At 43.7% G+C, this 17244-nt stretch overlaps 1 protein-coding gene across 8 annotated transcripts in view; it reads left to right on the top strand.

The window, feature by feature from the left end:
• Positions 1-17244, top strand: part of NAV3 (neuron navigator 3) — a 688216-nt gene that overhangs the window by 606524 nt on the left and 64448 nt on the right. The window lies entirely within an intron of this gene.

Below are 17244 nucleotides of genomic sequence, written 5' to 3'. Positions count from 1 at the left end.
TTTGTCAGGTAGAACTATTTCTTCTTCCATAATTTCATTTACAGTCTCTCCATAGAGGTAGATGTCTCTGTTGAAATTATTAAAATTAATTTCTGAATCCGTTGTTCCCTCTACTGTCCAATATTTAATATTTCTATTTAAAAATTATTATATTTTTTAAAAAAATTAAAGCGAAACTTTTTTTCCATAGGAAGAATTCTTTATAATTAATTCCAAAATTTTATTTCAAATTTAAAAAGTTTGGTTAAAACTCTCTTTCACTAGTTTTTGAAGGAAAGTCACATAGAACTGTGAAACATATCAATCTAGACGTTTCTGACAGAGGAAAAGCATTTAATAAGCAATTTCTGAAAATGGTTAGAAAAGGAATTATGCAAACCTAGTGTCCTTTCAAAGGTGACAACCATGGTTTGAGCAAAATTGCTATACGCTAAACTTACTGGAGACTACTATCTTCTAGTCTCCTCACAAAGAACATCTGTCTGGAGCCCTCTCCTTTTCCTGAGAGGAATTATCAAAGAATCTTACCCATTCTTCATTTTGCCATGGCCAGTGGGTCTGCTTTTTGAAGCTGTCTTAAGTCTACCATTTCTTTCTCTGGAACTCCCTTCAAATCAGTGTTTTTCAAATTTGGCAACTTAAGATGGGTGGACTTCAATTTCCAAATTTCCCCAATCAAGTTTGATGTTATAGATGATAAGTTATAGATGATAAGAGCCAGATAAAGTTGACAATCATCTTGCAAACATTCTAATAAGCCAGCATGATTCTATCTGGAAGTCAGCAAAGTAGATTTAGCTTTCTGTATATACCACAGAACTTTTACACTAAATCTACTTTGCTGACTTCCAGATAGAATCATGCTGGCTAATTTAATATTCTTTTTTAGCAATATTATAAAATAGATTCAGGAACATCTGCTGCAATGATGAAAGCAACCCCTGAGGCACAGGGGCCACTGAACTGTAGCTATATGCCTTGCTCTATATTGGATTACCGCAATAGACTTTATGTGGCTTTAAAACGGTTTGGAAATTTCAGTTGGCACAAATGCAGCAACAAGATTTTGGCAAGGTAACACATGACACAGGAATAGAGATTTGCATCTCCCCCCCCCCCAGTGAAGTAAGAAATAGATCTGTCTTTGGGTTTTATGTTCTATGTTATTAAATAATATTGACTTAAGAATAAGCAATAAGCTGGCCATATATGTGGATGATATTTGGGATAATTTATAAATAGTTTCTTTAAACTAAGTAGGCAACTAAATAGCGCCTATGGTTTAATAAGTATAAATACCAGGATCTGAGTATTTTGGTGATTTCTTATTTCAAGCATTATCTTCCTATCCAGTCAGATCTAAGATGGCAGTTTTGAAGAACTACCATCTTGGGGGCTACAAAGGTGGGCATTTGTCCACTGCTGCCTTGCTTTTCATTGGGACTAAAGCCTGTTGAGATTTAGGAAAGCCATTAAGACTTGATAGTTTCAGGAAAGCTTTGAAGACTAAAAAAAGGTAGGAGAATAATAGTTTGTAAGATACAGGTAAGCCTCGACTTACAACAGTTCATTTAGTGACTGTTCAAAGTTACAATAACACTGAAAAATATAACTTATGACCATTTTTCACAATTACAACCTTTGCGGCATCCCCATGATCATGTGATCAACATTCAGCTGTTTGGGAACTGGCTCATGTTTATGACTGATGTTATGGCCCCCTCGGAGGCTGCTTCGGAGGAGAAGGAGAAGGAGTTGGAGCTGGCACCGCCCAACAGGAAAGGCATGTCCTGGGCTCCTCAGGCATTGGGAGAGGTGGTCAACCAGATGGAGAGCTGCCTGCTTGCACAGATACAGGGGAGGATTGGCTGCTGACCGGCAGTGGTGCTGATAGGCAGCCAATATCCTCTGATGAGAAACAGCTGCCTGCTCCATTGATCCAAGGGCAAGGAGAGTGGAGCATAGGCAAACCTAGAGAAGGACTGCAAGGCTACTCAGGAGGAGGTCACCCCACCTCTCCTCACAAGGAACACCTGGAGGGAAGTAACTTTAGGAGAAGCCATGGGGTGTTAGTCTTTGCCAGGAACAATTGTTTGTTTTGGCTTACACTCCCCTGGCTTTTACTCATGTCTGTTGCTATTTGCCTTTCCTCACTTGGAAGATAGCTCTTTGCATTTTGTTTTGGACATCATCCTTCTCTTGTGGCCTACGTTTGGTCTTTGCTTCACTGGAGCTTTGGAATTGCTTCTTTCCTGGGACCTGCTTCTTGTCCTGAGGACTGCCCTTGTATTGTGCCTGGACCCTGCCTGGTGGATTGGATTAGGAACCCTGGACCTTACCCTGTGAGCATGCTCCTAGTCTGGGGGCTTTCTTGGTACTATAGGGAATGTTGTTTGGAGGACTGAGGGTGGCTGTCTTCGGGGTAGTGTAAAGGTGGAACCTTACTGGTTGGAGGGCCATTGGCTGGAACATTTGTTAAGAGAAATAAAGAACTCTTTAGAGGCATGCCTTGCCTTGACCACTTGGGCCATAACAACTATTGCTGTGTCCTGGGGTCATGTGATCACCTTTTGAGAATTTTGACCAGCAAAGTCAATGGGGAATCTAGATTCACTTACAATCTGGGTTACTAACTTACCAACTGCAGTGATTCACTTAACAACAGTGACAAAAAAGGTTGTAAAATTGGCAAATTTACTCAGCACATGTCTCACTTAACAACATGAATTTTGACCTCAATTGTGGTCATAAGCTGAGGACTACTTGTACTAGATATCTTCATTTCTAACTCAAATAAAGTGGTTCTTTTCTGAGAACCACTGTAATACTTTCTAGGATAGGAAAGGAAAATTGGTATTATAAGGCTGACAGAACACCATGTAGGTAGTGAGGATCTATGGGAATTTTAGTGCTCTCCTATTTCCTGCAGTGTTCAAGGTCAATCTTGGTTCTATGTCAGTCTGCAGAAGATATATTAAATATGATCACATTGGAATAGTGATGGGGTGTTAAATTATCTGAATATCTATTCTGTCTGCAGCAGACTGGCAGAACAAACAATGTGGATTTCCCGTTACTCTCTATTTGATGACTCTCTAAACATTTGATAAAAAGATTGATGGAGAATTTTTGTTTTGTTTTGGGTTTTTTAGAGCTACAAAACTTACCCCAATAAAATTGTGGATTGCATTGAAATGACGTACATAGATAAAAAGTGGGGGTTATTTTAAATTACTTCTACACAGATTTCAAAATCCTTTTGTCTCATAATAAAGCTTCAGTTTTTGGAGGATACAGTACAAAGGTAAAAGAATTAAGAGTCTTCCCTTAATAATTGAAAACAAAAATGCAATGGGTCCTCCAACATCCTGTAAAGGAAGGTTGGATTTGGTCTGCATCAAATGCTGTGAGTCTCCGGAACATGCGGCCAAAGCACCCAAGCAAGAGTGACAAGCACCCGGGAGTCCTGCATCCAGATTCTGAACATCTACTACAAGCAGCGTCTACTCCTGCTTCAACCAAGGAGCCCATCATGGCTCCAAAGAGTGCCCAGAGGTGCCTGCCAAGGTCAACTGCACATACAGTATGTAGAGACTCACCATTCCCCAGTGAACTCCCAAGTGAAGAAACGCCTTTCACAACGTGCACTGTGCCACAGAGCACGACAGGGGGAAAGTCACTGGACTCCGCATCCAGTTGTTAGATGGGAGTTCACAGTTCCTATTACTGCCATTGCTAGAATGGGATACCTTACTTCACATCCAGTTGTTATATGGAAATTCACAGTTGCTATTGCCGCCATTGCTAGAATGGGACCCCTTACCAGACAATCGCAGTCAAATTCCAACCCCAGAGGTAGCACGCACCATACCTCACCTAAAGCACATGGCTAATCACCTTCCTGCCCTAAATTCTGAAGCTGAAATCTTGCCTCTGTTGGGAGTAGATGCCCCTGACACCTTTGCCTACCACGGAATGGTCAGAGGCCCAACAAGTCCCCTAATTGCCTTTAAGATGGAACCTGGATGGGTCATACGAGGAATGGTCTGTGTTGACCGGCTGCAAACTCCAACCCAGGTGAATATCTCAACGACCTCCATTCTTACTAATGGGAGAGTACCCCACCTGAAACCATGGCAAGAACACTTCATGCTTTTGACAACCAAACCCGTTTTGGGAGTGACAGTGTTCCAGACCAGCAAAAATCACAATGACTTAGCCTTGTTGATAGAGGACAAAGAATTTATGCAGCTACGCGCACTCTCCCAGAGCACCATAGAATGGGACAAGCCACGTCCGCCAGAATAGAAGCAAGACTAGGAGACGTGGCATAGATCTCTAAATTGTCTCCAAAGCATCCACATACAGCGCACATATGTTCCCATTTCACTTGCCACTGCAACGAAGAAAGAGCTGCATGTGTTCTCAGATGCTTCAACAAAGGCAATAGCAGCTGTAGGATATATCAGAGTCTACAGCGGGGAGAGCTACAATGTCGGTTTCATTATGGGAAAGGTGAAACTGGCACCACAACAAGGTCACACCATACCCAGATTAGACTTCTGCGGTGCTGTTCTAGCTGTAGAACTCGCAGACATAATATCAAAAACAATAGACTTTGAGCTGCAATCCACCACCTTCTACACAGACAGCAAGGTGGTATTGGGCTACATTCACAACCAAAGCAAACACTTCTACATCTATATAAGCAATAGAGGGGAAAGAATCAGAAGATCTTCAAATCCTGAGCAATGGTGATATGTGCCAACAGATCAGAATACAGTGGACCAGGCTATGCGGTCGATTCCTGTATCACAGTTGGCAGAATCAATCTGGTTAAAGGGTCCTGAATTCTTGGTTCATCTAGACAGCCAGATGACACAGAAACCAGAATATCATGAGCTTCTAGACCCTGATCAAGACGACAACATTTGACCTCAGGTACCCAACAAATCGCTCAGACAGGGCGAGAAAATGACCGTCCAGATTGTTTGCTTGTCTACAAACATCAAGGAGACAGAGAAACCATCTCCTAATCATTTCCTAGAACTGACTTGCTTCAAATGCTTCTCCAGATGGAGACTTCTCGTAGTGGGTGTAGCAGTGATCGTTCATTTCCTGCATCGCGAGATGAGCTTCCCAGACAGCTCTCTCCAAGCCGAGAGAGGGATTCTTCGAAGTGTGCAGCAAGACACATACCTAATGGAATTTGAATGTCTGGAAGCTAAAAAGGCTATCCCAAAGTTTAGTGCTTTGCTGAAACTGAACCCGTTCCTGGATAGTCATAACTTACTTCGAGTAGGAGGGTGTCTAGACAAGGCCAAAATAGTGTCAGATATCAAGTACCCTATCATCCTTTCTGCCCATCAACATGTCACGCACCTTCTGGTCCAACACTACCACGAAACTGTCCATCATCAAGGCAGACACTTCACAGAAGGCGCTATCAGAGTGGCTGGTCTCTGGATCATGGTAGCCAAAAGATGCATCACCACCATTTTGTACAGGTGCCTGCATTGCTGCAAACAATTAGGTGTGACACAACACCAGTTGATGGCTGACCTGCCACCCAAATGCCTTAGTCCAGGGCCGCCATTTACCAACGTAGGCCTAGATGTATTTAGACCTTGGTCCATGTCTGTCCGTCGGACCAGAGGTGGTCAAACTAACAGCAAATGTTGGGCCATCCTTTTCACATGTCTTAGAGCTGTCCATATTGAAGTCATTGAATCTATGGACACTTCTTGCTTCATCAATGCTCTAAGAAGGTTCCAAGCCCACAGAGGCACAGTTAAGGCATTTAGATCTGATTGCGGAACTAACTTTGTAAGATCTTTGCTGAAGATTGCTGAAGGCATTTGCCTCAACTCAGCAATTGACAAGTACCTAAAGGCCCAAAATTGTGTATGGACATTCAATCTTCCCCATGCATCTCACATGGGAGGAGCGTGGGAGCGCATGATTGGTGTAGCCTGCAATATCCTGGACTCTATGTTGACAGAGATACCCACACTGATGCATGAGGTCCTCACTACCCTCATGGGAGAAGTAGCAGCCATCATCAATGCTCGACCTTTGGTTCCAGTTTCTTCTGATCCTGAAAATCCAAATATCCTCACCCCAGCCGCCTTGCTAACCCAGAAGACAGGTGACTGCCCAGCACCATTAGGGAACTTTGTTCCCAAAGACATGTATAAATGGCAATGGAGACAAGTTTAACTGCTGGCCAACAGTTAAAGAAGCAAGAATACTTGTCTACCCTTCAGAATTGTCGCATATGGAAGACCAAAGAGCCCAACCTAGAAGAAGGAGACCTTATCTTGCTGAGAGACAAGGACGCACATTGGAACTCTTGGCCCATGGGACTTGTGCACCAAGTTCTACCCAGCTCTGATGGACTAGTTCACCAAGTTGAAGTCCAGATCATGAAGCCACATGAATCAGATCATGACTCAAAAACTCTCGTGAAGAGGCTTTACACCAGACTGATCACTGACTTGGTACTGCTGCTGAGGAAGACCGAACTTGAAGATTGATCCTCGAACAATGCATATTGTGTCTACCTCGTAATTGCATTGTTTGATATTATGCCTTTGTTTATCTCAGTTATAGTTATGCATGTTTTGTATTTACCTCATGATTACATTGTTTTGATGCTATGTTTTGCCTATTCTACTTAATAGTCAGTTAATTGTGAAAATTGCATTATTTGATGCTATGTTTTTTGCTTATTCTAGTTAGTTAATAGCAGAAATTGTGTATTTCCAAGCGGGGAGTGTGCTGGACCAGTATGTAACCATCTGGCCAGTATGTAACCATCTGTGTGTAGAGCAAGTAGCATTTTAAGTGTTAAAAGGCCGTCTCCTTAAGAGATGGACTTCTGAGAAATGTAGTTTAGTTGTTACATGTGTTCTAGTTGGCCAGTGGGAGGGTCTTGTGTCTTTATTACCAGACATCCTATTACGTGCCAGGGTTTTTTATTATCCTTCCATGAATCCTAACCTGGTGGCTAGGCTAGGAGCTCTGTAGCAGCATGTAACATTTACATAGAATGGAGAAATCCATTATTCCTTTACCTACGAAATGGGTCCAGATTACAACCTATATTCTGGAAGAACTTCTGCAATAACTGTGAGTTAATGTTTTGAGGATACCTGGAATAAAAGTAATTTCATATGACCTCATCCGTTGAGTTTATACTGCCTGTTTCAAGTGGAATTCAGCAACCTTCTCTGCATGGGACAGGAAAGTCTAATTTGACTTGCACTGTCCATGGTTTCATTTTTTTGTTCTCTGTGCCATGCTGAATGTGGCTAAATAAGCATAGTGCTGTTGTTGATGATTTATTAGCAGATGTGCCAAGGATGGTCCATTATAAAACAAGTGATGGATTGATTGATTGTAGTGGGAGCTGGTCAGGCTTTGTCAGTTTGCTTATTATTTTGCACATTTTTTTTAAAAAAAGTATGCTATGTTTCTAAAAAAAAAAAAATTCTCCCTTTTTGGAAAAACCCAATTCAAAAGGAAGTTTGTGAATAAATTCTGCACTCTTTTTGTGTTCCAATTTGCCTAAAAAGCACCATTTAACTTAATGTTTGATGAAGAAAGTTGCCAGAAAGTTTAAGAGTCCTAATGATCTATAAAATAGCACATTTACCTCTGTCATGCTCTTGTGAACCACACCACACTAAGCAGGAAAAACATCCAGCATATTCTATTTCAAATAGATATGTTTCAATGAGTTTGTCATTTATGGAAGTTAACTCAGGATGGAAAGAAAAATAATAAAATTAATGACAGATGTACTTTTGATTGAGAATTTCAATATTTAAAATGGAATCAATAGAATTAGCCTTCAACTCAAACCATCATGTATAAATAGTATATATCAGTCCACTTTTGCAATAATTTCTATATATAGCTAGTATGATATCTTAATAAAACTATTATTCAGTAATATTTAACACTCTGTAAATATGAAATATAGGCAAGTGGCAGTATTGTTCATGAGCATTAAAATGAGGGATATTGAGTACTAACATCTGCATTATATTAGAAAATACAGAGCAGATTGTATTTCACTTTTATCCAATTTGGGTTTATCTTGATGATGATAAGTTTTCCTAATTCCAAATATAGAAAAAATCCTTAATGATAGAACACTTTGTTTATATCTAAAGATATATTTATTTCAAATAAATTGAAAACATATTTTTGTAAAGATAGAAGTAAAGTCTCCTGTCCAGATCACTAAATGAATGTATCGAGGTGTTTTTCCTTCAAATAAAAAGGAACATGTTTTATCATTATCTTCTTCCAAAATGTTATTTCAAGTTAATATTTTAGTCTATAGCTCTGGGAACTCTGATATTCTTCTATCCAAGTGCAACTTGATATTTTTAAAGCAACCATCATTAGGTATACTAACACTGCCTGCTCTAAGATGGCTTTAATTTAGAAACATTTTCCAAATCTTTGGTGGAACTCATTTTCTGTGATAGTAAACCTGCTATCTGTTATTTATTCTGCTCAAGAGCTGTAAAAACCAATAGCATATGCAATCATTAAGATCAGCAGCTATCTTCCATTCAGTGATGGCCCAACCTTAAGGGCTTTTGGTGGTGGCAAAATGCTGCTCTGTCAATCTTATATAAGTTAGGCTGGGGTAATGTAAAGCATAAGTGGATAAGGACACCACAGTTGCTGTTTTCTTCCTGAAAGTAAGAAAGGTTACTTGCATCCTTCCAGTTTTATTCTGGTGAGAGAAAAGCAGCTGCAGGAATGTTGGGTTACCGGGAAAAAAAAGCAAACAACAATCTCTGTCTTTGCTCCTCTTGGGTGTTCCTGTATAGACAGACACCAACCTTTTAGAAGACTTTTAATTTCATTATGCTCAATTATGTTCTTGTGATCTGCCATGACATTATTTTGAAATATGGATTGTTTTATCTGTAAACTGCCCAGAGACGTCAAGGAGTCAAAGGGGCCTTGAAATTGGATGGAAGGGAAAGAAAGAAGGAATGAAAGATGGTGGCTACAACTGTACAATTCAAGTGCTCCCCTTTTTTAGATGCACTGCAATGCTGCTAACTATGCTCAGGAATTTGGGGGATGAGGGGATAGTATGAATGCCAATTTGCATACCATAAAGAATGCTAAAACTCATTGTTTCCTTTTCAGGAAAAGCTGAAGAATGATTTTTAAATTTGGAAAGTAGATTAATGAAACTCTTCGTTCAGACAATTTTATTTCACAGCAAAGTTTTAGGGAAATTTTCATAACAATGCTTGTCATTTTACATGTGTGTTATCAGGTGCAAAGTATTTCTAGTACTTGGCACTTTTAAGATTTATGGACTTCAACTCCTAGAATTCCTCAGCCATCATGGCTGGTTGAGGAATTCTGGGAGTTGAAGTCCACAGGTTTAAAATTGCTAAGTTTGAAGACCCCTGGACTAGCTGGTAGTGGTGCATATTAATAAACATGGATAACTTCATCATACATTAGTCAGTGCAAAGGGAAAGTGATTCAGCAAAGGAACAGCTCCTGAAGAAATTAAAACTGGTACTTTTTTCCTTTTTTTCTACAGTTTGTAATATTTTATTAGATTATAGAATAAAATACAAAAATACAAAAGCAAATAGTAGGACACAGTGGGGAAGAAAAAGGGGGAAAAAGTGAGGGAGAGAGAAGAGAAAAAGAACAGACTTCCTCTGTTGCAGTAGAAGGAAGCAGTAACATTGAACCTCAACTTTTTACTTTTCCATAATATTATAAACTAGCCATTTCTATAACAAATGAATCTAATCAGTAAAACCCCAAATCCCTCCCCCCCTTTTTAGTCATCAAGTTTTTGACACCTTGCTAAGTACTGGTGGCACTCAAATATTGTCATGTGGTAAAAGTGGTAAAATCTGTGAAAAGGTTGAAAAGCCCTGATCTAAGGCCTATATCTAAACTGTAAAAGCACTCCTGATTTAACTAGATAGGGGCGTTGTCTTACCTGAACGCCTTTTCTCAGCATGATGATGGAGAATCCACGGATGGGTTGTCTTAATCTATCTGCTCCAATTAGACTAAGTCTGAAATTTAGTACCGCCCCCTCTGTGCCAACTGCATCCCAGTTTTAGGCTAAGGCGATACCCAGACTTTAGTCCGACGCGTCTGAACAAATGGGGACCAGGCCAACTGACCTAATGGGAGGGAGTGGATTCTCCATCATCATGCTGAGAAAAGGCGTTCAGGTAAGACAACGCCCCTTTCTCCAGCATGATTGGATGGAGAACCCACGGATGGGACATACCAAAGCCCTGTGTCCCTAGGGTGGGGAATTAGATTGGGCCTGGTTCCCACCCAATGTTAATGCGTGTTCTAGGACCTTGCGGCCAAATGAAGCCATAGAAGATGCATATATATCCATCTTGTAGTGACGGACAAAGGAGGAGGGCGATGCCCATGTTGCTGCCCTACAAACTTCCTCTATGGATGCCTGGGTAGACCAGGCTGCTGTAGTGGCTGCGCCCCTGGTGGAATGGGCCGTGATATGGCTGGGAGCTTGTAGTGACTGAGTCTGGTATGCCAGAGAAATACAAGCTCTAATCCACCTGCCTATAGTGGGTGAGGAAACCTTCTGTCCTAACGACGAAGGGTGAAATGACACAAACAGAGCCTCAGTCTTGCGGAAGGATGAGGTTCTCTGTATATAGCAATATAAGGCCCTGCGAACATCCAATCTGTTCCACTGAGCCTCTATGTCATTAGATGGGTTCGGACAGAAATCCGGCAAAACTATGTCCTGTGATCTATGATACAAGGAGTTGACCTTGGGCACGAAAGAGGGATCTAACCTGAGAGTAACCCTGTCCCTATGGAAGATACACAGGTCCTTTCTCACTGACAGGGCAGCCAGCTCAGAGATTCTTCTGGCTGAAGTTACAGCAACCAGAAATGCCACCTTCATTGATAATAGTTTGAGCAAACAAGTGTCAATTGGCTCAAAGGGTGGTGAGACAAGAGCCTGTAAAACCTGATGAAGGTTCCAGGAGGGATATCTATGTACCGCTGGTGGTCTGGCATTGTTAGCTCCTTTTAGGAAGGAGCGTATCATAGGGTGCTGTGTTAAGGGTTCCTTGCCACAGGAAATAACCGTGGCGAGTGCTGCTACCTGCCTACGGATGGTGCTTGTGGAAAGCCCTTTGTCCAAACCGTCCATCAGGAACTCCAAGATAACTGGCACTGCAGCCTGTAAGGGTTCAATTTTGTGAGCTAAACACCAATTACAGAAGCTCTTCCACGTGGCATCGTATATTCTATTCGTCGAGGGTCGCCTGGATTGCTGGATCATGGCTATGACCCTTGACGAATATGAGTCTAGGCCTAAGGCCTGCCTCTCAAGTGCCAGACGGTTAACTGGAGCCATTGAGGGTCCGGATGATGTAACTCCCCCTGAATGAGGGAGATCCGATTGGCTGGAATCCTCCATGGAGGGGATGCGGAGAGCTCCATCAGGTCGGCGAACCAAGATCGTCTCGGCCAATGCGGGGCGACCAGGAGGATCTCTGCTTGTTCGCGAAGGATCTTCCTGATCGTGGCAGGTAGAAGAGGCAGGGGAGGAAAGGCATAGAGCAGTTCCCTGGGCCAGGGGCTGTGGAGTGCATCTGTTCCTTCCGCTGATGGAGACGGGAACCTGGAAAGGAATCTGGGAAGCTGTGAGTTGGCTGGGGAGGCAAACAGATCTAGGGTTGGGGAACCAAACCTGTCCACGATCTCTCTGAAGATCTTCGGATCCAGCTGCCATTCAGAATGGTCCACGGTGGCTCTGCTCAATGAGTCCGCCTGCTGGTTGGCCACTCCTGATATGTGCTCCGCCCTGATGGAGGCAAGATTCAGTTCCGCCCAAGACCCCAGCAATCTGGCCTCCTGCATGAGAGGCTTGGACCTTGTTCCCCCCTGTCTGTTGATATGGGCCTTGGCTGTGATGTTGTCGGTTAAGACCAGGACGTGCTGGCCCTGTACTAAGCTGCTGAATCTCTTTAGGGCCATGTGTATGGCTCTTAGTTCCAGCCAGTTTATATTGTTCTTTAGATCTTGCCTGGACCACTGACCTTGGGCCCAGTGTGTGTGGAGGTGTGCCCCCCACCCAAATAGGCTTGCGTCTGTGGTGATGGTGATCCTGTCTGGCTCTTTGAATTCTGCTCCCCGTGACAGTGCCGGAGAGTCCCACCAACGAAGGGAGTTCAACACCGACCGTGGAACTCGGACCTTCTGGTGGGATGTGCTGGTATGAAGTCTCTGAAATGGAAGGAGAAGCCACTGTAATTCTCTGGCATGGAGACGTGCCCATGGCACAATTTGCACGCAGGACACCATCTTCCCTAGTAGTTGTGAAAGGGATGCCAATGTGACTACTCTGTCCCTTCGGATCCGACGTACAAGAGTCTGGATAGAGTTCCGTCGGTCCTGAGATAGGTAGACCGTGCAGTTGCCTGTGTCTATAACTGCGCCCAAATGGAGGAGCCGAGTTGTTGGTACAGTATGACTTTTCTGGAAATTCACAGAAAAACCGTGCTCCTGCAAAACCTTGATGGCTAGGGCGAGGTCTGCTTGGGCACCTTGCCATGATGATGACTGAATTAGAATGTCATCTAGATAGCATTGAACTCTGATGGGAATTTGTCTAAGGTGGGCTGCAATCACTGCCAGTACCTTTGTAAATACTCTCGGTGCAGATGAGAGGCCAAATGGAAGGGCTCTGTACTGGTAGTGGTGTCGGGCATAACTGAATCTGAGGAATTTGCGGTGTCCAGGAAAAATTGGGATGTGCAAATATGCCTCAGTCAGGTCTATGGAGGTAAGAAAGCCACCTTGCCTGACGCCAGCCAGGATTGATTGAAGTGATTGCATCTTAAATTTTTTATATCTCAAGTAGAGGTTTAGACCTTTTAAGTCCAAGATCGCCCTCCAGCCCCCTGAAGTCTTGGAAATGACGAAAAGGTTTGAGTAAAACCCTCGTCCTTCTTGGTCTTGTGGTACTGGTTCAATTGCTTGTATTTGCAATAAATGTGCTATTGCCTCTGACATAAGTTCAGCTCTGGTCCTGTTCGTTGAAATAGGACAAGAGCGGAATCTGTCAGGTGGATGGGAACAAAATTCTAGTCTCAGACCTTGGGAGACGGTGTCTAACACCCATGCGTCCGTAGTAGTGGCCGTCCAAATGCTGGAATAGAGGGTCAGCCGGCCTACTATGGGAGGTGAGGCTGCAGGTTCACTTGCCTCACTTAAAGGAGCGGCTCCCTGCGCCTCGAAAGGACCGCTTGGTCTGGAACTGTGATCTGCCTCTGTATGCTGAACGATCTTGTTGTCGTTCCTGTCTCTGAAAGGAGGGGCGAGGAGCCTGGGCCCAGTCCCAGGCTGGCGCTGGCCGAAACGGCTGCCTTCTGTAGTTACTCTGCGACAAGTTCCCCCAGCATCTATCTCCCCTCCTTGATGTATTAACCAAGGTCTTGCGTTTATCCTTACCTTCGGTTAGGTATTGCTCTAGCGCCTTACCAAAGAGTTGTCCACCTGTATAAGGTTTAGAGGCCAGACGCCACTTGGCCTTGGTGTCTGCTCACCAGTTTCTGAGCCAAAGGAGCCTTCATGCTGAAATGTCTGCCGCGATGGTCCGGGCAGTGTATCTGATCATATGTAAGGAGGCATCAGCTAGATACTGGGACGTGGCCACCAACTTACCCAGATTCTGGTGGGCTCTGAGCTGGTCCGGAGGGATCATGTCCTGGAGCTCCCGTAGCCACAGGACCGAAGCCCTGGCAAAGAAGGCCATGGAGGTTGCCGCCCTCGTTGCCCAGGCTGATGCCTGGTGGGACCTGCATAGGGCGGACTCAATCTTCTTGTCCTCTGCCCTTAGTGCCTCATTTATGTCCCCAGGGATGTTGGACTTGGGAAACAATGAGTTCAAGGGCTCATCAATCTCAGGAATCTCCAAAAGGGAGGTCAGGGAAGGAGCAACATTGAACAATGTTCTCTCTACCGCACCAGGGCTTAAGGGGGATCCTAGTTTTTCCCATTGTTTCTGGACTATATTTAGAAAAAGGGGAGGGCAGGGAATATGATTCTGTGAGACAGAGGGCTCAATGTATATGGCATGGGGACCCTGGGATGTTGGTGGGTTCTCCTGTTCTTGGGCGAGGTTTGCAGTGGTGCAGGCCTTGAGAAGCAGGGAATTGAAGAAGGAATGGTCAAAGAGACCGACAGGAGGGGTGGGTTCGGATGGGGCGATGCCCTCGTCCTCAGACAAAATTAGGCCAGCTTGTTCAGCTCCTGTAGATTCCAAATCCGATGCGGGATCATCCATCCAATCCGGAGATTGTGAATGATGTGTGGCCTGTGGGGGTGGCTGTGGGGTGTTGGAGGCCATAAATTGAGCCACAGCCTGGGCTATCATGGACTGGAGGAGGTTCGGGTTCAGGGCCTGGTTCTCAGGAGGGCGAAGTCCTGCTGCAGTGGGAGTGAATGTGGCCTGGGGCCCTGAGGTGTCCTGACCGGTTATACCCCTCCCTGAAGCCACTGTTAGGTTTGAATCTGACTCAGGAATTCCCCTGGGGGGAGACCAGGCCCCTGGGGCTGAGGCACTGTGCGAAGAAAGGGGCTCAAATATAGACCTTCCCATCGTGCCTGTCAGATCTGGGGAGGCCACTCTCAGTCTTTGGCACCCTTCCTCCCTCTGTGGCTCCCTGCTTGGCCGGGCTCGCTTGGTGGTGCTCTTACCACTTGCCTCTGATTGGCGACTCCTCTTGGCCGGCTCGCTGCCTTTCTCTGTCATGATGAGTTGCTCTGGTCTCAACCTTGGCAAAACGCCCCCCCTCGGCGCTGTACTTCACCAAGGGAGTCTACAGAGATACTTCAGCCCAAAAGGGGGTGGGCGGGGAGTTAATGGGCACCCCGATCACTTAGGATCGATCAGGCCCTCCCCGGTCGAACCTGCTCTCTCGACGATCCTGCCACCGATGATGTAATACTGCCTTCAGAAGAAAGTTCCAGGCAGTCTGGGCCTCAGCCACACACAAAATGGCCGCCAAGGGCTTTTGCCACGCACAAAAGGGCCTCCGAGGGCTTCAGTCACACACAAAATGGCCGCCGATGACTTCAGGCACACTCAAAATGGCCGCCGAGGCTTCAGCCCCACACAAAATGGCCACCGGTGACTTCCGCCACTCACAAAATGGCCGCCGAGGGCCTCAACCACATACAAAATGGCCACCGGGGGCTTCAGCCACACCCAAAATGGCCGCCGGGAGGCAATTCAAAATGGCGGCCGCCAATTTCGCGCCCTAAAAAACGGCCGTTGGAAGAAGGCCTTGAGGCCTAGGGTCTAAGCTGCAACGAGCCCTCGTTCGGGTGAATCGCCTGGGCTCCTAAAGCAGCTGGTGGCATGTGATTAGGCCGGCTGGAAAGGCTGTCGTCCAAGGCCTGACAGGCCCTCCCAGCTCCGAAAATTGGGCCGCGCCCAAATTCTCACTTGCTGCTCTCTGCTGGGGCCGAGGGACCTGGGAAGGCTCCCTCCAGGCTTGATGAGGCTCTGAAAACGACCTAAATCAAAGGTTTGATCTTGCTGTCCCTAACTGAGAGAAAACAAAGAAGGGAAAAGTTCCCCCCCCCAGAGGGAGAGGATTGTGAGTCTGTCAGCCTGAATAGGCTTCAGACTGGGATAATTGATCTTTCTTCTAGATATAATCGATTCTGAATCAATAATAAAATAACAAATAATAATAATAGCCTGAGCTAAGTAATTAAATAGAATTAAACAGTCTTCTGCTCCAGGAGCGAAGACAAAACGCGTCTTGGGGCAAAGAGACTAAGTCTAAAACTGGGATGCAGTTGGCACAGAGGGGGCGGTACTAAATTTCAGACTTAGTCTAATTGGAGCAGATAGATTAAGACAACCCATCCGTGGGTTCTCCATCCAATCATGCTGGAGAACTGGGCTTTCAGGAGCAAACCTGATTTTTTAAGAGAATTCAGTTATGTCCAATACAGGTTGATAATCTGAAAATATATATCTGATAACATGTCTATGGGGATTCTCAATCATCCAGGTCATGGTTGTCCCACAGGTGCTTTTCCAAAAGGCAACTGGACTTTTTCAAGAAAGTCCAGTTGCCTTTTGGAAAAACACTTTTGGATGTCTGCCAACAGCTTTCTTTTTCTTCTGGATTAGATTAAGGTTCTTTGCTTCATTCAGTTCATCATCTTTTCTTAATTTATTAGCATTTGATTTATTTCTATATTTTTATCAATGCTTATCGGATTCTTGCTCTTTATTCTTAGTCAGTTCATCTTTTTAGATAAAAGTATCACCTTGAAGTGCATATTGTAGTGTTAATCAAGAATTCCAAAGGCAACAATGCCCCGTGGTTCTTCTTAAGAAATTCTAGATTATATTAAATCCTCAAGATTAGATTTTCAAATGATCATTTGCCTTCTCCTGTTTGATGTTCTGCAGATGTCCTGGGTTATAATTTCCATCACAAACCACCATAGACAAAGAACAACAATAATGCTGGTCATGAAGAAGTCTACCTTGATTATAGATTACTGAAAACTATTCCTGCCAGTTTTAGGCAAATGTCAAAAGATCATAGAAAGCAAGATGAAATATGGGATTGAAACCCATATGGCAAGATATTGAATAGTGCTATGTTAATTTATGTTTACTTATATCAAGCATACTTCCTAATTTATGTTAACTTATATCAAGCAAAGAGAACTATGGTGGAATGAAAATAATATGTTACTACTGATATTATTTTCACTTTCACTGCTCTTTCAGAGAAGACTCAAAGTAGCACAGTTTTATATTCTTTGAATCTTATTTAATTTATGTTTATTTCTTTGAAGAATAACCAACCTAACATTAACCCACACCATTTTCTGGGAAAGTCTTGAAATAATCTAAACTAATACTGTAATAAAATTTAAGCCAGAATCCAAGATTGATTTAATGCAACTTTCTTGATATCATAGAGAATATGAGTCCAATAAACTAGGAATCAGCCTACTGTGGACATTTATACTAGGTCTTGATAAAGATAGAAACTGCATATTTCAGTAAATTATTTACAATAAAGCCTTTTTAGCAATACATGGATTACTAAAGTTCATATTTAGCGTATTTAGCAATATTTTTAATGAGTAAACAACCCATGAAATCAATTATCTCAGCGAATTTCAGTTTCTGGGGAGAAT

The sequence above is a fragment of the Crotalus tigris genome, unplaced genomic scaffold, assembly GCF_016545835.1.
Source record: "Crotalus tigris isolate CLP2741 ecotype Arizona unplaced genomic scaffold, ASM1654583v1 scf7180000017836.1595184, whole genome shotgun sequence".
Taxonomy (NCBI): Eukaryota; Metazoa; Chordata; class Lepidosauria; order Squamata; family Viperidae; genus Crotalus; species Crotalus tigris.
This window is presented reverse-complemented; position numbering and strand designations above follow the sequence as displayed.